Source organism: Arachis hypogaea, chromosome 15 (genome assembly GCF_003086295.3).
Source record: "Arachis hypogaea cultivar Tifrunner chromosome 15, arahy.Tifrunner.gnm2.J5K5, whole genome shotgun sequence".
Lineage (NCBI taxonomy): Eukaryota > Viridiplantae > Streptophyta > Magnoliopsida > Fabales > Fabaceae > Arachis > Arachis hypogaea.
The window spans coordinates 50,628,090-50,654,381 of NC_092050.1; the positions used below are offsets into that span (position 1 = coordinate 50,628,090).

The 26,292-nt window shown below is 40.5% G+C and overlaps 1 non-coding gene across 1 annotated transcript; it reads right to left on the reverse strand.

The window, feature by feature from the left end:
- Nucleotides 1–3,614: 3,614 nt before the first annotated feature.
- On the reverse strand, nt 3,615–3,721 carry LOC112752235 (small nucleolar RNA R71). Its single transcript, XR_003176682.1, has one exon. It is a non-coding gene; the product is annotated as a small nucleolar RNA R71 (small nucleolar RNA).
- Between the last annotated feature and the right edge of the window lie 22,571 nt (nt 3,722–26,292).

The following is a 26,292-nucleotide window of genomic DNA, read 5'->3' on the forward strand; positions in this document are numbered from 1 at the left end:
TCCTTCCGGATGTAGTCGGTCATCTTCGGTGGGAAGAATTTATCTAGAAACTCTCTCCTCAAGAAATCCTAATTAGTCACAATCTCATCCCGTAGCGAATAAAACCATGTCTTGGCTAGCCCTTTAAGAGAAAAAAGGAAGGCAAAAACCATGATAGCTACCTCATCGGCTCCATGCCTTCGTGCCGTAGAACAAGCAACTTGAAAATCTCTTAGATGTCAGATGGGGTCTTAACCCGGCAACCCATGATATTTAGGAAGTAGATTTATCAAGCTACTTTTCAATTCAAAGTTTGGATCAAGGTTAGGATACCTTGCTTGCAACGGTTGAAGTATGATATCCGGAGCTCCTTGCTCATGCAAAGTGATCCGTCGTGGCTCCGCCATGTGTGGCTCACCTGTAGGATGTAAAGATGTATTATTAGTGCCAACAGAAGAATAGGAAGTTGATGCCAGTGCATTTTGGCCAGTTTCACTGACCTTTTCTTTATGGTTTTAAGGTAGTTTCATGCATTTTCTTAGGAAATAAGCAAGTTTTGGGTAAATAATCACTTACATTTTGATTCAAGCAAACATTGTGAATTTTACATGATTTCATGAGAATTATGTATGAATTAAAGGACAAATTGAATGATGCATGTCTCATAACTTGGATCAGAGCTTTTATGCACTTTATTGCTTGATTTCAGGATAAGTGAAGCAAGGAAGAACCACGTTAGCAGCCACGTTAGTCTAGCTAACGTGACCACTAACGTGGAATGAAGGCTAGCTTGCAACGTTAATGAGAAAAGTGATTGCCAATAACGCCTTCGTGAGCCATCATAGCCCACGTTAGTTTCCACGTTAACTATGTTAACGTGGAAGCTAACGTGGAAGAGAAGTAGAACTCCAACGTTAGTGGTAAAAGTAAGTGCCACTAACGTTCCAAAAGGGGCAATTGGCCACGTTAACTTAGTTAACGTGAGCTCTAATGTGGAAGAAGAAGATGATGCCAACGTTAGTGACACTCACCTTTGTCACTAACGTTGGACTAAGCCCATATTGGCTACGTTAAAAGCCACGTTAACCTAGTTAGCGTGGACTCTAACGTGGAAGGAGCAAGAATCACCAACGTTAGTGACACTCACCTTTGTCACTAACGTTGGATTGAGCCACTATGAGCCACGTTAGTTGCCACGTTAATTACATTAACGTGGAAGCTAACGTGGAGAAGAAGGATGATGAGCCAACGTTAGTGACACTCACCTTTGTCACGTACGTTGGAGATGGCTATCAATACCACGTTAGAAGTCACGTTAACTTAGTTAACGTGAACTCTAATGTGAGAAGTAGGGGCATTCTGAAGCATTAGTGACAAAAATAAGTGTCACTAACGCTCTCGAAGATTTGGCAAGCCTACGTTAAAGGCCACGTTAACTATTCTAACGTGAACTCTAACGTAGGGAGAAAGGGGTACTCTCAACATTATTGAAAAAGGTAAACCCCAGTAACGTTTGCGAAGGGCCAAGGGTCAACGTTAGTGGTCACGTTAGTGCCACTAACGTTGAAGTTAACATGGACCACTTTGGGTTAGGAACGTTAGTGAAAAAGGTGATTGTCACTAACGTTCTCAACCCCACATTTTCACTTAACGTTAACAACACTAACGCCCTAAGCTAAAGTCCCTGCCTACTTCACACTTTCTCTACAAGTAAAGCTGAGCCCACTGAAGAAGATATCTACTTCAACTCAAGATCCAAAGGCCTATATCCAAGACTTGAAGAGCCAACTAGAAGATCAGAAGAGTAGTATAAATAGGGAGAGCTTTGAACTAGAAAGAGGAGCTTTTGGCATTATTAGAATTACTCTCTGTATTTTACTTTCTCTGCACTTCTAGTTTAACTTTCAGAATGTACTCTCCATCTTTTCCTTCCATACCCAGAGCTATGAACAACTAAACCCCTTTCATTGGGTTAGGGAGCTCTGTTGTAATTTGATGGATCAATAATAGTTTTCATAATCCTTCTTCTTTCGTTTCTCTTGATTTTACTAGAAAGCTTTTAATCTTCATCCAATTGAGTAGTTATCTTGGAAAAGAAGCTATTCATACTTGGATCTCTTCTGAACCTTGGAAAAGGGATGAAGAGATCATGCTAGAAATGTTTTCTCATGTTGGACCAAATTGGGGTTTGGGCGGATATGGTGACATATAGTTCTCCCAATACTTTGATTTGGAAATACATGTGGTATAATCAGTGACCACACTTCATCTCTTCTCATGAGCAATTAGACCAAGGAATTGGCTATTGATCTGATTTGAGAGATTGAATTACCAAGGAATTGGAATTCAATCACTTAAGATTGCCAAGGAGATCAATGAATGCATTGATTGAGGAAGAGATGAAAATGAACTTGATCCGGTGAATGCAACATCTCCTAAGCCCAATGAATTCCCCATTTCTGATCTCACCCATTCTCTTTACTTATTGCCATTTACTTTCATGCTAAACTTCCCTTCCCCATTTAAGATTCTGCAATTTACTTCCCGTCATTTATTTTCTGCTATTTACTTTCCCGCCATTTAATTTCCTGCAATTCTCAACTCACTTTCTGGTTAGCTCAACTAGAACGTTCTTCCAATTAAAGTTGCTTGACCAATCAGTCCCTGTGGGATCTGACTTCACTCTACTGTGAGTTTTTATTTGACGACAATTTGGTATACTTGCCGAAGGAAATTTGTTGAGAGATAAGTTTCCGTGCATCAAGTTTATGGCGCCGTTGTCGGGGATTGATTTTGTATCAACAATGATTAAATTGGTGGATAACTAGATTGAGCATTTGTTTTTATTTTGTTTGATTTAAGTTCATTTGAGTAATTTACTTTCTGTTTAGCTATTTTCTTCCTTTTCCCCTACCCATTTTCTTAGTTGTTTACAATTCAGTCACTAACCCACTAACTATTTGATATATTGCATCACTCACACTAACAGCATTTCTGTAGAAATTACTGTCTGCATCTATCTCTCTTGCTTTTGCTTTGTTGGTTATATGACAGGTAGAAGAAGCGGGGCTTCAACTTACTTTGATTCTGAACCTGAGAGGACCTTCCTTAGAATAAGGAGGGAAGCAAGAGGAAAGAGAGTAGTTGGTGCTGAGGAAGAGGAATAGTACTTTGAACCAGGCATGGAGGAGAATATGGAGAACCATCATGAAGAAGAGGCTCACAACCATAGCAGAGAAGGTCCAGCGCATCAGGCTGGACAAGAGAGAAGAGTTCTGGGTTCTTACATCAACCCAAACCCAGAAAACTGTGGAAGTAGCATCCAAAGGCCAACCATACATGCCAACAACTTTGAACTAAAGCCACAGCTCATCACCCTTGTTCAGAACAATTGTTCATTCGGAGGAAGTGTCCAAGAAGACCCCAATCAACGTCTAACCACCTTCCTGAGGATATGCGATACTGTGAAGTCTAATGGTGTTCATCCTGACACCTATAGACTACTTCTGTTTCCCTTCTCACTCAAGGACAAAGCATCTAAATGGCTGGAATCCTTTACAAAGGAGAGTTTAGCAACCTGGGAAGATGTGGTGAACAAGTTCTTGGCAAGATTCTATCCTCCTCAACGGATCAACAGGTTGAGAGCTGAGGTACAAACATTCAGGCAGCAGGATGGTGAGACTCTATATGAAGCATGGGAGAGGTTTAAAGACTTGACAAGAAGATGCCCGCCAGATATGTTCAATGAATGGGTGCAGTTGCACATCTTCTATGAAGGCCTTTCGTATGAATCAAAGAAGGCAGTAGACCACTCATCCAGGGGATCTCTGAACAAGAAGAAGACCATTGAAGAAGCCATAGATGTCATTGAGACTGTAGCAGAGAATGACTACTTCTATGCTTCTGAAAGAGGCAATACTAGAGGAGTGATGGAGCTGAATAATGTGGATGCACTGCTAGCTCAAAACAAGATGATTACCAAGCAATTAGCTGACCTCACCAAAAAGATGGAGAGGAATTAAGTAGCAGCAATCACCACTTCAGTAGCAACCCAAGAAGGAGTGAATGAAGAAGCAGAGGGTGATCAGGAACAAGCCAACTACATTGGGAATTCACCTAGGCAGAACCATGACCCATACTCCAAAACGTATAATCCTGGTTAGAGGAACCACCCAAACTTTGGGTGGGGAAATCAACAAGACCAAGGCCAAGATCAGAGACGCCACAACCCCAACAACAATGCAACTCACCAACACTCCACACAGAGGTCATACCAACACCCACCCAACAACACTTCTCAACATCCATACCAAAGTCAAAATGGCCCTTCTCATCCTTCCAATCTCTACTCTCCATCATCGGAAGAAAGACTATCAAGGATTGAGACTCTACTTGAAGGCATATGCAAGGAGATTCAAGATAACAAGGTGTTCAAAGAGGAGGTGCGAGCCAATATCAAGAATCAGGGAGACACCATCAAGAGGCTGGAAATTCAAGTGGGATACCTATCTGAGAAGATTCCCAAACCTACTGATAGATTCCCAAGTGACACATAGAAAAATCCGAGAGGTGAAGCAAAGAAAGTCAGATGGGAAGATTGTAAGATGGTTACTATAAGTGATAAGGAGACTGAGGAAGAGCCGAACAGACCATCAGAACAACCTGAAGATACATCAGCAGGAAAACAGGAAGAGAATCATCAAGAAACCACAATTACACAGAAGGAGTTGCTGAGACTCTATGCACCCTTTTCCCAATTACTCAATGGTGGTGTAGAAAAGAGAATATACTCAAGGTTTCTTGACATATTTGCATCTCTCCATATAAACATACCATTCATCAAGGCCCTCCAACAAATGCCCTCATACATTAAGTACATGAAGGAGTTGCTGACCAGAAAAAGCTCACTCAAGGGAGGACAAACCATAGTGATGAATAAGGAGTGTAGTGCTCTCATTCAACCAGAGCTGCCTACAAAAAGGAAGGACCCAGGGAGTTTTCACATCCCCTGTGCCATAGGAGAAACAATGTTTGATAAAGGACTCTGTGATCTGGGAGCCAGCATCAACTTAATGCCTTTATCCCTTATGAAGAGGCTGCAAATCAATGAGCTGATGCCCACAGACGTAGTCATCAGGCTGGCGGACAAAACTCAAAAACAAACAATAGGAGTGGTTGAAAACGTGCTGGTGAAGGTTGGGAACTACTTCTTTCCCACAGACTTTGTCATACTAGAAATGGAAGAAAGTCATCTTCACCCAATCATATTGGGAAGACCATATTAGCTACAGCCAGAGCGCTCATAGATGTGGAGCTAGGATAGCTAATACTGAGGGTACATGATGAACAACTCACCTTCAATGTCTTCAAACCCTCACAAGAAGCAAGTCAGGAAGGCAAGGAACTAAGGACAGAGCATGACAGAGCGATGGTGGGAGAAACAAGCATTGAGGCACAAGCTGTACACTCAAGAATTCCTTTGGGTGATGAACAAAATAATCAGCAGCTGTCGCAGCTAAAGGAAACTCAAGTGGAGCCAAAACCACCAGAATCATATGGGACCAGCAACAAAATCCCCCTAGGAAAAGAGACCACAAAGAGCAGGATAACAGCAAGAGAAACAAAGAAGAAGATACCAAGGAGATGGAGGAACAAAAAGATCCCTACAGAAGATTTTTCTCCAGGGGATAAAGTTATCTTAGCTTACTTCCTAGATATCCCACCTCATCTCCCCACCATCCCATCTCAGTTACCTAAGGTTTTCATGATCAACAAAGTTCTCTCCCTAGAACATGTAGAGATCATTGATGAAGCCAATAGAGATAGGTTTACTGCAAGGGGGGAAGATTTGAAGCATTACCAACCACCCTGACAAAGGAAGAACGTCAAGCTAGTGACGCTAAAGAAGCGCTTCATGGGAGGCAACCCATGTTTTACATGCTTTTAAAGTAGTTAATAAAGCAAGGTTCATGGATCGCAAATCAACTTTGACATATCCTTGAATAAATCCTTTTATGCAACATATTGTGAAGAATAAATTTGGTGTTCAAGGCACACTAAGAGGACATGAATGCAACTCATAGCATGTCACTCTTAGCACCTTGAACAAATCATCTTACACCACATTGCCACAAACTAAGTTTGGTGTCACCAAGGTTGCATACATGGAAATTTAATTAGTCAGTTGATTTGCATTTGTGAATAGCACTTAGTAGTTGACAACAACAATTTTAAAAAAGTAGTTACTCTTTCTTGTCTTTTAAATTTTGCCGCCACTTTCCACAAGTTTTTTTTAATCACATTTCTTTTATTTTGAAGGAGAATTGATAGGGCAATTGAAGGGTTCGGCCACCACAAAAAGAGAAGATTATACACGTGTCTCCAGGGGGATTGCATTGGAAATTGTTGCCATGCAACATTGGAAGGAGAACAAGCTTGGAAACTGAACTAACCCCATCATAAAGTTGATGATCCTTGTGCTCATCCCATGCAAAACCCCATCCGTCCATCACACAACCACCCCATCAATCCACACCTTTTGTTTACTCATTATTTTCCTATATAAGTGATTCCTAGTCCGTACTTCCCTTCACATTCCAGCAACCACTTCTTCAAACTTCTCACTCTCGAAGTATAATTCTTTAAGCTACATCCTATCCAAACCTAACCAAATTCCGCCACTTATCCACAACCCCTCAACATTTTCACACATCAACTCTTACTCATGGCATCATCAAGCTCTAAAAGAAGAAAGGGGAAGGAGCCTATGGAGCAACGCCCCTTTGATGAAAAGAAGTTTAGAACTTTTTACCATGTGATGACAAGTCATCCTAGCCTATTTTAACTAGTCTTTTTCTTTTGTTTTCATTAGAATTATGCACTTTCTTGAGCTACAAGCAAGCTATTTGAGTAGATTTTCATGTTTCCCTTGATTGAATCAACCATATATGAATTCATGCCATTTCATGAGGTTTTATGCTATATTTGTTGCATATTATGAAAGAATGAATATCTCATGATTTTGAGCATAGCTTTGATGTGTTTGGTTGATTAATGATAGGTGAAGAAAGCTTGGAGAAAGGTTAAAGCAAGAAGGAATAGCTAGGAGTAAAGAGAAGACAATGGAATAAGTGAAATTGAACCAGGAAGCAAAAAGCTGGACCTAAAGTTAGCATCAAACTTTTGCACAAACTTTTGGTTGAAAAGTTAGCCCCAACGTTAGCCCCCTAACTTGGAGGCTAACGTTGGAACTTGAAAATTCTCCCCTGGGCTCCAAAAGTTTGCGCCAACGTTAGCCCCCTAACTTTGAGGCTAACGTTGGCACATGAATTTCTCCCCTGGGCACCAAAAGTTTGCGCCAACGTTAGCCCCCTAAATTTGAGGCTAACGTTGGCATGAGAAACTCCTCCCTGGCCACCTAACGTTTGCGCCAACGTTAGACCCCTAACTTGGAGGCTAACGTTGGCACATGAAATTACAAGGGAGAGGAGCAAAAGCTTGCGCCAACGTTAGCCCCCTAACTTGGTGGCTACCGTTGGCGCCACAAGCACACTAGGCAAGGCCAACGTTAGGGTCAAAGTTAGACCCCTAACGTTGGCACCAACGTTGATATCAGCAAATTGTGCTAGCTGATATGAAAAGTTGGAGCCAAAGTTAGACCCCTAACTTTGGCTCAAACTTTTGGTCCAACTTTTGCAAAACTCAAACCCGGTTCAATTGGTTCACTTCGGTTCTTCTCCAAACTTCAAGAGCAATCAACCAAGGCCTCTTTCAACCCAATTCCACCAAGAGCAAAGGCCCAACTCAAGGCTTGAAGATCATTTTTAAAAGTGTATAAATAGGATAGAATTCAAGTTCTTGAGGGAGCTTTTTCCGGAAGAGTTTTTCTTTGGAATTTTCATAGCTTTTGGCATAGAGTGATCTTTAATTTCTTTGTTTTCATTGCTTTCAATTTCAATTACACTTGTCTTGGATCTTGGATTGGAGAATTGAAGAAATTCTGTTTCAATCTCAATCTTGGATCTCTCTGTTTCTTTACTGTTAATTGAATTTCAATTCCGGTTAATTGCTCTTCATCTATTCTCTTTGCAATTTACAATTCCCTTGCAATTGTTTTTATTGGATCTAGGAAGGCATTGAGATCTAGACTTAGTTTTCTAGTCTCTGGGTCCTGAGATCCAAATCTCCAATTTACATTCTGTTTCTTGCTTTCCATGTTCATTTACTTTTCTGCTATAAGATCCGATCCAATCCCAACTCCCTTTTACTCTTCTGTTTGATGCAATTTAACTTTTCCTTGTTTAATTTCTGCAAACCCACGCCCCAATCCCCTTTACATTTCAAGCAATTTACATTCCTTGCACTTTAAGATTCCGCAATTTACATTTCTTGCACTCTAAGTTTCTGCCATTTAATTTCTTGTTCCTTAAGATTCAGCAATTTAATTTCCTGCTCTCTTTACTTTCATGCAATTTACTTTCTGCAAATCACAAATCACCCAACCAACACTCGATTCGCTTGACTAAATCAACCACTAAACTAAAATTGCTCAATCCTTCAATCCCTGTGGGATCGACCTCACTCCCGTGAGTTTTTATTACTTGATACGACCCGGTACACTTGCTGGTTAGATTTGTGTGTTTTGGGGGAAATTTACTTTCACCAAAATACTCATCAAGTTTTTGGCGCCGTTGCCCGGGATTAATTTAATTGACAATGATAAAGTGAGGTGGTGATCTAGATCAAGCACTTTGTCTTTAATTTTGATTAACCCACTAGCTGTTTGATTTTTTGCTTAAACTAACTAACACTTCAATCTGGCAGTAAATTGAAGTGTCACTGGTTTTGTGCCTTTCTCATGTTCTGCTTGTATGTCAGGTACAAGAAGAACCATACCCAATTTTCATGAACAAGACGAAAGAACTCTCAGGAGGTTAAGAAGAGCTGAAAGAGGGAAAAATATTGTTGGAGAAGAGGAATCAGAAGAAGAATTCCAAGAGATGGAGGAACATTTAACCAATCCACCAGGTGGAGAAGACAACAACAATGGCAACCCACCCCAGAGGAGAGTTTTGGCTTCCTACACCTTTGCAAATCCTAGACATTGTGGGAGCAGCATCTTGGCTCCAAATGTCAATGCTAACAATTTTGAACTCAAGCCACAACTCATCACTTTGGTTCAGAACAATTGCTCTTTTGGTGGAGGACCACTTGAGGACCCACACCAACATTTATCCACTTTCTTGAGGATATGCAACACTGTCAAAACTAATGGAGTGCCCCCTGACAGTTACAAGCTGATGCTATTCCCATTTTCTCTCAGGGACAAGGCCACTCAATGGTTAGAATCTTTTCCAAGGTACAGCATCAACAACTGGGATGATTTGGTAACTAAGTTCCTTGCAAAATTTTATCCACCTCAGAGGATTATAAGGTTAAAGGCTGAGGTTCAAACATTTACACAAATGGAGGTCGAACCCATCTATGAGGCATGGGAGAGGTACAAGGCTCTGATAAGGAAATGTCCCCCTGCCATGTTTAATGAGTGGGAGAAGCTTCAAAACTTCTATGAAGGCTTGACACTGAAATCCCAGGAAGCTTTGGATCATTCAGCTGGAGGTTCCTTGCAACTCATGAAAACTGCAGAAGAAGCTCAAGAACTCATTGATATGGTGTCCAACAACCAATATTTTTTTGCTCATCAAAGAGGCCGCCAACCCTCACAAAGAAGAGGAGTAATGGAGCTAGAAGGAGTGGATTCAATCTTGGCTCAAAACAAGATGATGCAGCAGCAAATTCAACAACAATTTGAGCAAATGGCCAAGAGGATTGATAGTCTCCAAGTTGCAGCAGTTAACACCAGCCAACCATCAACCACATGGGGACAGAGTGAAGAAACTCAAGAAGAACAACAACAAGAGCAAGTACAGTATATGCACAACCAAGGACCAAATGAAGTGTATGGTGATACATACAATCCATCCTGGAAGAACCACCCAAACCTCAGATGGGGAGATAACTATACCCAAAACCAACAACCATAGCAGAGGAACTCAAACCAACACAACCCAAGAAGCAACCAAAACCACAACCAGCAGCAGACTAACCAAAACCCCTACAGAAAACCTCAAAACAACTACCCCAACCTCAACCAATACCAATCTAATAACCAACCCACCAACCAAAATGCCTACTATCCACCACCCACATCTCATAACCCACCTCAAGTATCACCTGAAGCCCAAAGAATCACTCACTTGGAAGCCATGATAGACAAAATGTTGAAACACCAGGAAATGGTAACCAAGAATCAGGAAGCATCCCTAAAGAGCCTAGAGAGACAGATGGGGCAACTCTCCAAGCAAGTATCTGTTGAGAGACCTTCAAACTCACTGCCCAGTGACACAATTCCAAATCCCAAGGAGGAATGCAAGGCAATACAATTAAGGAGTGGGAGAACATTGATAAGCAACAATGACACTACAAGGAAGCAAGCAGAAAACATCAAAGAACCAACGGAGGATGAGAAGCAAACAAAGGCAGATGAGGCGAAGGAGCAAGTTATGATGCCAAACAAAGGCACTGAGAAATTTAAAGAGAAGGACAACCAGCCACATAGCTCAAAGGAAGTAGCTCAGGGACAGCAGAGCATCACACGTCCACTGCCATATCCCCAGAGGTTTAACAAAGAGGTTAAAGACCAGCATTTTCACAAATTCCTTGAGATTTTTAAGAAGCTGGAAATCAATATTCCCTTGGCTGAAGCACTTGAGCAAATGCCTCTATATTCCAAATTTCTGAAGGATCTTATCAACAAGAAAAGAAGTTGGCTTGAAAGGGAAACCATATTACTCACCGAGGAATGCAGTGCTGTGATCCAACGGGGTATTCCACCAAAACTTAAAGATCCGGGAAGCTTTGTAGTCTCATGCACTGTTGGCAAGATAATTCTCAACAAGGCTCTTTGTGACCTGGGTGCCAGCATCAATTTAATGCCTCTCTCAATGATGAGAAAACTTTCCATAGAAGAGCTTAAACCCACCAGGATGTCACTAGTCATGGCTGACAGATCAATCAAGACACCCAATGGAATTGTGGAGAATCTGTTGGTGAAGGTTGGGGAGTTTATTTTCCCAGCAGATTTCGTAATTTTGGACACTGAAGAAGAAGAAAATGAATCAATCATTCTGGGAAGGCCATTTCTACACACAGCAAGGGCCATCATTGATGTAGAAAAAGGAGAAATGACCTTCAGGGTCCATAATGAACAAATGATCATAAATGTGTTCAAATCAATGCAAAACGCTCCTGAGCAAGAGGATTACGTAAGAGTGGATATGATAGATAGTTTGGTGGAAGAAACATTGGAAGAAAATTTTCAAGAGCAAGAAGGAAATCAAGGGGCAAAAGAGGAACAAGTGGCTGAGACCTCTACTGAGCAAGATGAAAGGCAAGGTAAGAAGGAAGATGTACGAAGACAAGAATTGAAACCTTTACCCACCCATCTCAAATATGCATTCCTTGGCACATCGGAGAGCTTCCCAGTAATCATTAATTCATCCCTGACAAAGAAGGAAGAAGGAGAACTTCTTGACGTACTCAAAGCTCACAAAGATGCTTTAGGGTGGACCATTGATGACCTGAAGGGAATCAGCCCTGCAGTATGTATGCATAAGATCCTCTTGGAAAATAATTCCAAACCAGTTGTTCAACCGCAAAGAAGATTAAATCCCACAATGAAGGAAGTGGTCCAGAAGGAAGTAATGAAGTTGTGGAATGCAGGGATAATCTTCCCAATATCTGACAGCCCATGGGTGAGCCCGGTTCAAGTGGTACCAAAGAAGGGAGGAATGACGGTCATCACTAATGAGAAGAATGAGTTAATCCCTACTAGAACAGTGACTGGGTGGAGGATGTGCATAGACTATAGAAGATTGAATGATGCCACCCGGAAGGATCATTTCCCTCTCCCATTCATTGATCAGATGCTGGAAAGGTTAGCCGGCCATGCCTATTACTGCTTTTTGGACGGATATTCTGGGTATAATCAAATCGTGGTGGACCCCAAGGACCAAGAGAAAACTGCCTTTACATGTCCATTTGGAGTTTTTGCATATCGGAGGATGCCCTTTGGACTCTGCAACGCCCCTGCCACATTTCAAAGGTGTATGCTCTCCATCTTCTCTGATATGGTCGAAAAATTTTTAGAAGTTTTCATGGATGACTTCTCTGTTTTTGGTGATAATTTCAATGCTTGCCTAACCCATTTAACCCTTGTCTTGAAACGGTGCCAAAAAACTAATTTGGTTTTAAACTGGGAGAAATGCCATTTCATGGTACCCGAAGGGATTGTTCTTGGCCATAAAGTTTCAAAAAAGGGGATAGAGGTTGATAAGGCAAAGGTTGAGATCATAGAAAAACTCCCTCCACCAATTAATGTGAAATCTGTTAGAAGTTTCTTGGGGCATGCCGGATTTTACAGAAGGTTTATCAAGGACTTTTCAAAAATAGCCAAACCTTTGAGTAATCTGTTAATGCTTGATAACCCTTTTGTTTTCGATGAAAACTGCCAGCATGCCTTTGAAACTTTAAAAATTAGACTCACAACAGCACCAATCATCACACCTCCAGATTGGGAATTACCTTTTGAACTCATGTGTGATGCAAGTGATCTTGCAATTGGTGCTGTACTTGGGCAAAAGAAGGGAAATTTGCATCATGTCATATATTATGCAAGTAAAGTGTTGAATGAGGCCCAAAGAAATTACACCACAACAGAAAAAGAATTGCTAGCTGTAGTCTATGCATTTGATAAGTTTAGATCATATCTAGTAGGATCCAAAGTTGTGGTTTACACTGATCATGCTGCACTTAAGTATTTGATGTCAAAGCAGGATGCTAAACCAAGACTCATCAGGTGGATATTGCTCCTACAAGAATTTGACATAGAGATAAGAGATAGGAAGGGCACTGAAAATCAGGTCGCTGATCATCTGTCGAGACTACCACATGAAACAAGTCAAAGAGCATCCCAGCCCATAAATGAAAGCTTCCCAAATGAGTACCTTCTGCAAATCCAGCAAGCACCTTGGTTTGCTGACATAGCAAATTACAAAGTGGGAAGGAAGATACCGCAAGAGTTCTCTAAGCAATAAGTGAAGAAGTTGATCAACGAAGCAAGGAAATTCTCATGGGATGAACCCTTCTTGTTCAAAAGATGCTCTGATGGAGTAATCAGAAGGTGTGTTCCCGAAAGTGAAATCAGGGACATCTTGTGGCATTGTCATGGTTCAGCTTATGGTGGACACTTTGGCCCAGAAAAAACAGCCACAAAAATACTGCAGAGTGGCTTCTATTGGCCAACTATCTTCAAGGATACCAGAGAATATGTACACCAATGTAATGAATGCCAGAAAGCAGGAGGATTAACAAAAAGGAATGAGATGCCTCAAAACTTTATCCTAGAATTAGAATTGTTCGATCTATGGGGAATTGATTTCATGGGGCCTTTTCCTCCTTCTTATTCTTTTAGATACATCTTGGTAGCAGTGGAGTATGTCTCAAAGTGGGTGGAAGCCATAGCTACAACCACCTGTGATGCACAGATTGTCCTCCAATTCCTAAAAAAACACATTTTCACTAGGTATGGAGTGCCAAAGGGTCTTATTAGTGATGGTGGTAGTCACTTTTGCAACAAACAAATGGAGAAACTCCTCCACAAGTATGGAGTAATTCACAAAGTGGCCACACCTTACCATCCTCAGACTAACGGCCAAGCTGAACTTGCAAATAGAGAATTAAAGAAGATCCTAGAGAAAACAGTGGGAATCACAAGAAAAGATTGGGCTAGAAAGTTAGAGGATGCATTGTGGGCGTATAGGACAGCTTTTAAAACTCCCATTGGCAAGTCACCCTTTCAGCTATTGTATGGCAAATCCTGCCACCTCCCTGTAGAGCTTGAACACAGAGCTTTTTGGGCCACTAAACTCCTCAACATTGATCCCCAAGCTGCAGGAGAAAAAAGGTTGTTACAACTAAATGAGTTGGATGAATTTAGACTAGAAGCTTATGAAAGTGCGAAGATATACAAAGAGAGAGCTAAGAAGTGGCATGACAAGAAGATCACAAAGAAGGAATTCAAGCCAGGACAGCAAGTGCTCCTGTATAATTCGAGGCTTAAAATCTTCCCTGGCAAACTGAAGTCTAAGTGGACTGGCCCATACTTGGTGACAAAGATTTTTCCCTATGGGAATATTGAACTGCTAGATGAGGCAACGAATAATCAATTCACAGTAAATGGTCACAGAGCAAAGCTGTACTTGGGAGGACAATGGGTTAAGGAAAAAGAGGTTCAACACCTACAGCCCTCTTAAAAAGAATTGAAAGGTGTCAAGCTAGTGACAATAAAAGAGCGCTTGTTGGGAGGCAACCCAACCTGAGGTAGTTTTCTTTTCATAGTTATTTCAATAAAAAGGTTAAATGATTGGTATGTATTGCAAGGAGCTAAGTTTGGTGTTTCACACCAAAACAATTTAAGGGAGAATAAAGGATTCTAAGTTTGGTGTTCCATCAAAATCTCACTTAAAAGCACATTCTCACCTTCTGCACAAAGGGTTACTAGCTCCAAGCAACCTGATAAATCATTTAATCATTGTCTGTTTCTAGTTTTTAGTTTTATTACCTTTAGCAAAGACTCAGGCTTTCTCATATGGTTATGCATAAGAAACATGACAAGGGACTAAGTTTGGTGTTCACACACCAAAGTAAGTTCAAACGCCTACAAAAAAGTCTTGCACACTAACCAGTCATCTAAGGGCTCGAGAAACAAGCAACTTCCATTAACACTGCAGGAATACAATCACTCTCTTGGGAGGACTACACACCATTAGCTGAGAGAAAGAAGAAGAAGCCACCAAGAGTTTGTATTGTCACTTAACTCCATCAGCATTGAATTGCTCTAAATTGGAAGTGTGAATATGCCCATCTTAGCAGTAACTGTTAGTGTAGTAGTCTGTTCAGCATTTCTGTTTCAATTTAAAATAAGTAAGCTAGTCTATGTGTGTACTTGTGTGTTTACTTTCACTGAACAAGAAGCATGTGTTGTCCTCTGCATCTTTAAATTCAATTAAAGAACAGTTTGAATGTGAAGCAAGATAGTCTCTGTTAGATAGAAGTAGAATAAAAGTAAGTGGTGGCATGTGTGTGATTGTATAAAAACTCACTTTTAATGAATAAAGAGCCAGGATATCCCCTTCTAAGTAAAGAGTGGCCCACTGTCTATGAATCTCAATTGAATTAAATTCCTTGGTTAGAAAGAAAAACAAAAAGGAGGAAAGAAAAAAAGATAGCCAAAAAGTGGCAGAACAAAAGAAAAACAAAAAGAAACAAAGCTGGACACCAATAGCTTGAACCTTAGAATATATACCTGTGGTGTCTTTGTATTAGGATCTGCTTGGATTATTAAGCTCTTTGGAGTGCATCAACACTTGGTGACTTGGGTTAACTAATCCGGGATCATCAGCTGAAAGTCCACTATCAAGAGCAACCTAACTACAAGGCATTTAGTAACCCAAAGAGGTGCTGGGCATCAATGTTCTAAGAAGGAATGTGAGCCAAGTGTCTATGGTGAATAATGTGTCAAGTATAAAGAAAAGAAAATGAACTTGCTACACATGACACTCAAATAAAGCTTATGAACAAAGTAATAGCCAAGGATAAAGGAATAATGAGAGGTCATAGCAGTATGTCACTTGAAGCTTGAAGGAGACTTTCTAGGCCTAGGAGTCAATAAGAAATGAGTATTTGCATATCCACACAAAACCCCATGAACTATCAATAATACTCTGCTAGCATGAACATCCTCTTCTATTTCATTCTTTCTTCTCAATAAATCTTTTCTTGCTTGGGGACAAGCAAGCTTTAAGTTTGGTGTTGTGATGACAAGTCATCCTAGCCTATTTTAACTAGTCTTTTTCTTTTGTTTTCATTAGAATTATGCACTTTCTTGAGCTACAAGCAAGCTATTTGAGTAGATTTTCATGTTTCCCTTGATTGAATCAACCATATATGAATTCATGCCATTTCATGAGGTTTTATGCTATATTTGTTGCATATTATGAAAGAATGAATATCTCATGATTTTGAGCATAGCTTTGATGTGTTTGGTTGATTAATGATAGGTGAAGAAAGCTTGGAGAAAGGTTGAAGCAAGAAGGAATAGCTAGGAGTAAAGAGAAGACAATGGAATAAGTGAAATTGAACCAGGAAGCAAAAAGCTGGACCTAAAGTTAGCATCAAACCTTTGCACAAACTTTTGGTTGAAAAGTTAGCCCCAACGTTAGCCCCCTAACTTGGAGGCTAACGTTGGAACTTGAAAATTCTCCCCTGGGCTCCAAAAGTTTGCGCCAACGTTAGCCCCCTAACTTTGAGGCTAACGTTGGCACATGAATTTCTCCCCTGGGCACCAAAAGTTTGCGCCAACGTTAGCCCCCTAACTTTGAGGCTAACGTTGGCACATGAAATTACAAGGGAGAGGAGCAAAAGTTTGTGCCAACGTTAGCCCCCTAACTTGGTGGCTAACGTTGGCGCCACAAGCACACTAGGCAAGGCCAACGTTAGGGTCAAAGTTAGACCCCTAACGTTGGCACCAACGTTGATATCAGCAAATTGTGCTAGCTGATATGAAAAGTTGGAGCTCTAACTTTGGCTCAAACTTTTGGTCCAACTTTTGCAAAACTCAAACCCGGTTCAATTGGTTCACTTCGGTTCTTCTCCAAACTTCAAGAGCAATCAACCAAGGCCTCTTTCAACCCAATTCCACCAAGAGCAAAGGCCCAACTCAAGGCTTGAAGATCATTTTTGAAAGTGTATAAATAGGATAGAATTCAAGTTCTTGAGGGAGCTTTTTCCGGAAGAGTTTTTCTTTGGAATTTTCATAGCTTTTGGCATAGAGTGATCTTTAATTTCTTTGTTTTCATTGCTTTCAATTTCAATTACACTTGTCTTGGATCTTGGATTGGAGAATTGAAGAAATTCTGTTTCAATCTCAATCTTGGATCTCTCTGTTTCTTTACTGTTAATTGAATTTCAATTCCGGTTAATTGCTCTTCATTTATTCTCTTTGCAATTTACAATTCCCTTGCAATTGTTATTATTGGATCTAGGAAGGCATTGAGATCTAGACTTAGTTTTCTAGTCTCTGGGTCCTGAGATCCAAATCTCCAATTTACATTCTGTTTCTTGCTTTCCATGTTCATTTACTTTTCTGCTATAAGATCCGATCCAATCCCAACTCCCTTTTACTCTTCTGTTTGATGCAATTTAACTTTTCCTTGTTTAATTTCTGCAAACCCACGCCCCAATCCCCTTTACATTTCAAGCAATTTACATTCCTTGCACTTTAAGATTCCGCAATTTACATTTCTTGCACTCTAAGTTTCTGCCATTTAATTTCTTGTTCCTTAAGATTCAGCAATTTAATTTCCTGCTCTCTTTACTTTCATGCAATTTACTTTCTGCAAATCACAAATCACCCAACCAACACTCGATTCGCTTGACTAAATCAACCACTAAACTAAAATTGCTCAATCCTTCAATCCCTGTGGGATCGACCTCACTCCCGTGAGTTTTTATTACTTGATACGACCCGGTACACTTGCCGGTTAGATTTGTGTGTTTTGGGGGAAATTTACTTTCACCAAAATACTCATCACCATGCACTTCAATTTGGATGGATGGCTGATAAGAAGATCATATATGAGCTAGGCTTTCAAGTCAAGAAAACTGAGTGCCCCGAAATCACAGAGAAGGTAGAAAAGAGAAGATGGGAGCTCCTCACCGATCCAGTCACCGCGAGGATAAATGCAACGCTCGTAAGAGAGTTTTACGCAAACGCAGTGAGGTATGATAGGAAAGAGGAATCTTTTATAAGCTTTGTGAGAGGAGTAACTGTGGATTTTAGTCCCATGAGCATCATGAGGGTGTTGAAGCTACGAACCATACCATTCGAGGAAGAAAGCTATCAATCCCGAATAGATGGTAGTCCTAATTATGACCAAATTGTGAAAGATATCTGCGTACAAGGAGCGGATTGGGTGAGAGATCCCAATGGGAAGCCCAAATTCATAAAAAGAGGTGATTTCACCCCTAAAGCAAAGGGGTGGTTCGAAATTATAAGGAGATCAAGGTGCATGACCTCATAGCCCAAGACATTAGGAAGATGGCTGAGAAAAGTGATTCAGGGGGAAGGTTAGGCTATCCCAGCACCATTGTCCGCCTGTGTGACAAGGCAGGGGTGGTGTTCGAAGATGAAAACCTCGAATGGATAAAAGTTAGTATCCCAATTACTGTCCGGCATATGCGTGCTGTTGCATCTCCCCTACCCCAACGAAGGATAAGAAAGAGGCCAGTGCACCAAGTGGTAGAAGGACAGAACCTAGAAGAGCAAGCCCCTTTGGACATGCACCAACTATAGGAAGCTACTGATGGCTTATCTAGACAATACTTGGAAAATCAAGGGGCACAAAAAGAGCTTCACCTACAGTTGATAAACCGTCAAGAAGAGTCACTATCTAGATGGATGAATCAACAAGGGGAGTGGCAAAGACAATTGATGGAGCAGCAACTGGAGCAAGGAAAACAATGGGGAGAATCCTTCCACAGGTTGGAACAAAGGCAGGATCAACAACAAGAAGCCATCCAAAAGCTAATCAACATCCAAGCACATCAAGGTGCACACATACATGAAATGCATCGGAAACAATTAGAACAGGCAGAACTCTTCGACGAACACAGGGCGTTTTCAAAAGGAGTTTACATGAGCCAGACTGGACAACAGGTGAACACTCAGGCCAGGCTCGGATACTTAGTCGGAGAACTGCCTATACTACATCCAGGAATCATAAGCTATGAAGAAGTGAAGGATGAATTAGCACAAGAAGAAAGAGAGAGGGTAGAAAAGAGTCATGAATCAGTAAGGAAGGCACTTGAAGATTGGAAAAAAGCTAGACTGGCACATATGCAAGGAAGCACAAGTGGACACAAAGAGGACAAACAAGAAGGAGAGCGCGAACAACCCCATGGGTAAAAGGTGGTGGAGTTCCCTCATTGTTCCATCTTTCTTTTTCAAGTTTTTTTTTAAATAAGAAAAATCATGTATGAAATAGAACATGATTCCATAGTAGCTTAGGAATTTTCAATTCTGTCTTTAAATTTGCTTTTGCCTAGGTCTATACTTGCTAGTCAAATTGCCTGCCTTCATTTTCATCTTGCTTATTGTATGCTTGTCCTTTTAAGTCCAATAAAAAGAGATGTTATGAAAGACCAGAGTGATGTTCAAGTTGTGGAGTAGGTCCTTAAATTTGTGGTGTAGTAATCACTTAGCTAAGTTGGTTCACCAACAAGGTGGGAAGGCAACTATCTGTCTTGAATCATATGCTTGAAACACACCCCATGAGACTAGATAAATAATAAGATCCTAATAAGAAAAAGGAAAAAACAATAAGGGTTGAAAAAAAGAAAGAAAAGTTAATAAAGAATAAGGCTAGGCACCAAGGGCTTGAAACTTGAGGGATGTGTCTGTGGTGCTCTTGTACCAAGGATCTGCTTGGATGAATAAGTTCTTAGGAGTGCTTCATCACTTGGTAACTTGGGTTAACTAACCCGGGATTATCAACTGAAAATCCACTATCAAGAGCAACCTTGCTACAGAACATCTAGTAACCCAAAGAGGTGCTGGACACCAAGACCTCAAGGAAAGAAAATAACAAACCATGTGCTTGTGGTGTGCATGTATGGGGGAAAGAGACTTAAGGGAGTAAGTCCTTAAGGGTGTTTCAACACCTAGCACCTTGAACCAACTGGTTCGGGAGTGTTGGCTGAAAGCTTATCTTAAAGAGTTGCCCCCTCACATAACACTTAGCCTAAGGAAGAAATAAACCTTGGAAAGACAAAGGGATCAATAAATAAAAGTCTCAAAAGGTGCAATCAGGTGAGTATTCCAAGGCATTATAATGGTCTGAAAGCCAGTAAAAGAATGAACCTAAGTTGCTATGCATGAAACCCCCATAAAACCAAGAACATGACTTCCATAATAATGATTCATTCCTCTTGTCATTTCATTCATCATTCTCTTGTTCCAGTACTTGCTTAGGGACAAGCAAGCTTTAAGTTTGGTATTGTGATGCCAGGGCATTTTGGCCAGTTTCACTGACCTTTTCTTTATGGTTTTAAGGTAGTTTCATGCATTTTCTTAGGAAATAAGCAAGTTTTTGGGTAAATAATCACTTACATTTTGATTCAAGCAAACATTGTGAATTTTACATGATTTCATGAGAATTATGCATGAATTAAAGGACAAATTGAATGATGAATGTCTCATAACTTGGATCAGAGCTTTGATGCACTTTATTGCTTGATTTCAAGATAAAGGAAGCAAGGAAGAACCACGTTAGCAGCCACGTTAGTCTAGCTAACGTGACCACTAACGTGGAATGAAGGCTAGCTTGCAACGTTAATGAGAAAAGTGATTGCCAATAACGCCTTCGTGAGCCATCATAGCCCATGTTAGTTGCCACGTTAACTATGTTAACATGGAAGAGAAATAGAACTCCAATGTTAGTGGTAAAAGTAAGTGCCGCTAATGTTCTAAAAGGGGCAATTGGCCACGTTAAGAGCCACATTAACTTAGTTAACGTGAGCTCTAACGTGGAAGAAGAAGATGATGCCAACGCTAGTGACACTCACCTTTGTCACTAACGTTGGACTAAGCCCATATTGGCTACGTTAAAAGCCACATTAACCTAGTTAACATGGACTCTAACGTGGAGGGAGCAAGAATCACCAACGTTAGTGACACTCACCTTTGTCACTAACGTTGGATTGAGCCACTATGAGCCACGTTAATTACATTAACATGGAAGCTAACGTGGAGAAGAGGGATGATGAGCCAACGTTAGTGACACTCACCTTTGTCACTAACATTGGAGATGGCTATCATTACCACGTTAGAAGTAACTTTAACTTAGTTAATGTGAACTCTAACGTGGGAAGCAGGGGCGTTCTGAAGGGTTAGTGACAAAGGTAAGTGTCACTAACACTCTCGAAGATTTGGCAAGCCCACGTTAAAGGCCACGTTAACTATTCTAACGTGAACTCTAACGTAGGGAAAAAGGGGTACTCTCAACGTTATTGAAAAAGGTAAACCCCAGTAACGTTTGCGAAGGGCCAAGGGTCAACGTTAGTGGTCATGTTAGTGCCACTAACGTTGAAGTTAACGTGGACCACTTAGGGTTAGGAATGTTAGTGAAAAAGGTAATTGTCACTAACGTTCTCAACCCCTCATTTTCACTTAACGTTAACACCACTAATACCCTAAGCTAAAGTCCCTGCCTACTTCACACTTTCTCTGCAAGTAAAGCTGAGCCCACTAAAGAAGATAACTGCTTCAACTCAAGATCCAAAGGCCCATATCCAAGAATTGAAGAGCCAACTAGAAGATCAGAAGAGTAGTATAAATAGGGAGAGCTTTGAACTAGAAAGAGGAGCTTTTGGCATTATTAGAATTACTCTCTGTATTTTACTTTCTCTGTACTTCTAGTTTAACTTTCAGAATGTACTCTCCATCTTTGCTTTCCATTCCCAGAGCTATGAACAACTAAACCCCTTTCATTGGGTTAGGAAGCTCTGTTGTAATTTGATGGATCAATAATAGTTTTCATAATCCTTCTTCTTTCTTTTCTCTTGATTTTACTAGAAAGCTTTCAATCTTCATCCAATTGAGTAGTTATCTTGGAAAAGATGCTATTCATACTTGGATCTCTTCTAAACCTTGGAAAAGGGATGAAGAGATCATGCTAGAAATGTTTTCTCATGTTGGACCAAATTGGGGTTTGGGCGGATATGGTGACATATAATTCTCCCAATACTTTGATTTGGAAATACATGTGGTATAATCAGTGACCACACTTCATCTCTTCTCATGAGCAATTAGACCAAGGAATTGGCTATTGATTTGATTTGAGAGATTGAATTACCAAGGAATTGGAATTCAATCACTTAAGATTGCCAAGGAGATCAATGAATGCATTGATTGAGGAAGATATGAAAATGAACTTGATCCGGAGAATGCAACATCTCCTAAGCCCAATGAATTCCCCATTTCTGATCTGACCCATTCTCTTTACTTATTGCCATTTACTTTCATGCTAAACTTCTCTTCCCCATTTAAGATTCTGCAATTTACTTCCCGTCATTTATTTTCTGCTATTTACTTTCCTGCCATTTAATTTCCTGCAATTCTCAACTCACTTTCTGCTTAGCTCAACTAGAACGTTCTTCCAATTAAAGTTGCTTGACCAATCAATCCCTGTGGGATTCGACCTCACTCTACTGTGAGTTTTTACTTGACGACAATTCAGTATACTTGCCGAAGGAAATTTGTTCAGAGACAAGTTTCCGTGCATCAGAAGTAGCAGACTCCGAGTCACTTTCAGTACCGCCTAGTGATTCGGTATGTTCCTCAAGAGAGGCTGAAGTACTAGCCATATAATCCAACCTCCGTCTATCTTGCCGTGTATGTAACAAAGTTCTTTCAATCTCGGGATCAAAATTGGCTAAGCTAGAATCCGGTTGAGACCGAGTTATCAAACTTGAGAGTCATAGCACAAATGTAAAAGAAATCTAAACTATAGCTAGTTATTGAAAGTAATTAAACTATCTACAATATCAAGGCATATGTTGCAACCACTCCCCGGCAACGGTGCCAAAAATTTGATGGATCGAGAGGATGCTATGTCGGTAAAAAATTTCTGAATAAAGTTGCGTTGCAAGTATAGCTCTACCAACAACAAGCCTCGAGGATCAAATTTAGAGAGGGATTTGGTTGTCACAAATTCAACCCCAATAGAAATAACCGAAGCATTCAAACCTCTGGTTGTCTCACAAGAAATGGAAAAACATGTGCTTCAATATTGGTTAGAATTTCGGGGTTATGAATCATGAGCAAGAATTTAAACTAAGAATCTTAACAAGCAAGGAATCTTACAATGCAAGAAACTAATTCAGATAACTAAGCAAGACATGAGCAATTCCAAACTCACAAAGTAGCATCCAATACGATTCTATTCTAAACTAAACAAGCGACTATAACTAAGACAAGTAGTTAAGAATTTTGGGTTTTCAAATAGGAATGATAAAAGCAACTCTTGGCTAGGCATGGGAATTGGGGTCACCATCCTTGTCTAATAACTATATCTTGACAATTATGAGGAACCAAACTCATTAAGTGTACTTCTATACTTGAAGTACATCAAATGGTTTGGTTACTACTAATTGACTTAATAGAAGGCTAGCGTCAATGGTTATCAAATTGACCACTAAGGGCTCCAAAATCATCAAATCCATTAGACCCAATGACTCAAGTTTACCCAATTCCCTTAGCCTAGGCCAAGAGTGAAAGGTACTACTCCATAATCAAGGTAAACAATTCATCAAACACTTGGTAAGCATTAATAAAAGACATGTTCAAATTGCAATTAGATTGAAATTAACAAGTACCCACTAACAATTATCAACATAGAATCATCCAAATAACACAATTAATCATAGAAATCAACAATGCAACATCAACAAAGTAGAATTCACAACATTCATGAAATGGGTATAAAATGACAATTGACAAGAACTCATAAAACTATCACAAGATCTAAGCCAAATTATACTAAGGAATTCAAATTAAACTATCAAAAATTAGTAATTAACAAGATCTAATTCAGAATTCAACAAGGGAAGATCAAATTAAAACTAGATCTAGAGAGGAACAAGGGTTTCTCTCTCTAGAAGAACAAAGAACGCAAAAACTAGCTAAAATTGTGTCTTAGTGTAAAATGAATGATTCCCTTCTTTCCCCTAGCGTCCTTGGGTCTTTTCCATGCAGAAATAGCTTGAAATTGGGCCTCATGAGCCTCAGAAATTGCTAGGCACGATTTCCTTTAATGTGGTCACGTGCAGCTTCTCGCACGTGCGCGCCATGTGTGCGTGCGCGCCAATTACTTTTGTGATCCATGCGTGCGTGACAAGTGCGTGTGCCCGTCGACAGAAATCTTCTGATCCGCATGGATGTGTCCATCCTTGAACGCCGCTTCCAGCCATCCTCATCCATGCGTGCTCGTAGAGTGCGCGCGCGCGCCAATGCTATTTTCCCAAAAATTCAAATCTTCATGTTCCCTCCTTTTGTGCATGCTTTCTTTCGTTCTTCTAGGCCATTCCTACCCTATAATTCCTGAAATCACTAAACAAATATATCACGACATCGAATGGTAATAGAAGAGGGTTAAAATTATAGCAGGTGCATATGGGAACAATTAAATGCAAGGTGTTTATTGGCATGCATGCAAAGGCGTGAATAGCATAGATCAAGCATTTAATGTCTAAATTAGATTACCAAGTCTGTCATACTAACAATCTGTTTGTATTAACAATTATAGTTAACTAATGAAATATAAAAAAAGATTTTGTGAAAAGTAAGCATATAGAGTAGTAGATTAAAAGAGATCTAAAAAAAATAGTGTACAATGCCATACGGGCGTTTTCACAAACACATAGCATGCATGGTGAATAAGTTATTGAATGTATTAAATTGAACATGCAAGCAACCCTTAAAAATTAATATATAATTGCCAAACAATTTTGTAACAACCCACAAGCAAATCATAAAGAATAATGATGACCCTAATAAATTTCCAACACCAATTAAAAGAAAAAGAAAGAAAAGGAAAACATGGATAATGCAAGTAAAAAGAAAAGAAAAGGAGAAGAAAACATAAAAAAAAAAAGAATAGAAAAGTAAAGAGGGATGAAGAAAAGAAAAAACTGGATAATGGTGGTGAGAGAGAGAGAAAGTAGAAAGTGACAAAGAAGGAAGAAGGAAGAAGGAAGAAGGAAGAAGGAAGAAAGTGGAAGAAAGAAATAAGGAGGGAAAAGAAAAAATAGGATTTGGGGAAGAGAAAGATAAGATATTTTGGAAAATTAGGATAAGCTGTGCAGCGCAAGCAACGCGGACACGTGGGGTACGCGTTCGCGCGACTTTCACTGATATGAATCGACGCGGTCGCGTCAGTATCGCGGACGCATGATTCGTTTTGTGCTACTGGCGTAAGGGCAGCCTCGCGCTCGTATAACTCTCTGTTCAAAACTCATTATAGCCAAATTCCAAGGTGACGCGGTCGCGTGGTTGACACGATCGCATGGGTGGCCAATATTCGAATATGATGCGAACGCGTGAGCCATGCGTCCGCGTGGTAAGGCTTGTGCGTTCAGCACCAGACCAGCACCACTACAGCACAACTTTCGGTCATGCACCCTGTCTTACATCGATTTTCAGGTCACGCGACTGCATGGGTGACGCGGACGCGTGGGAGACATGTTTCCTCTATGACGCGGACGCGTCAGCGACGCGGTCGCATGGGGTAATTTGTGCCAAAGGCACGCCTCCAGCCACGCTCCCGCGTGACTCTCTGTTCGATTTATTTTCTTTCTTACTCTTCTGCGACGCGGACGCGTCGGCGACGCTGTTGCGTCCCGAGCCTCTTTTTTTTTTTATAAATATCCAATATGCAGATGAGGATGCAAACTAAATATGCTAATAATGAGAAGAGTTTTTGAAAAATAAAACTAAGAAGAAGAAGGAAAGGAACGATCATACCATGGTGGGTTGTCTCCCACCTAGCACATTGCTTTAATGTCCTTAAGTTGGACGCTCCACTAGCTCAGTCTTCTACTGTGGGTGGATCCTCCAAGAGGAAGATCTCTAGCTCCTTGGGTTTTGTCGCCTTCTCACCATGATATAGCTTTAAGCGATGCCCATTAACTTTGAGGAAATCAGAGCTTGAAGGATGACTCAGATGGAAGACGCCATATGGCTCAGCCTTCTCTACTCTATATGGACTTTCCCATATTGATCTCAACTTGCCTGGCATGAGCCTTAGTCTAGAGTTGTAAAGGAGGACAAAGTCCCCAGGTTGGAACTCTCTCCTCTTGATGTGCTTATCATGCACATCCTTCATCTTTTCCTTGTACCGCCTTGAGTTCTCATAAGCTTCTAGGCGAAGGCTTTCTAATTCTTGTAGTTGCAACTTCCTTTCAACTCCGGCTTTCTCAAATCCCATATTACACTCCTTTACTGCCCAAAAGGCTTTGTGCTCTACCTCAACTGGGAGGTGACAAACTTTTCCATAAAGTAAGCGGAAGGGACTCATCCCAATGGGTGTCTTGTATGCTGTTCTGTATGCCCAGAGTGCATCTTGTAGCCTAGTGCTC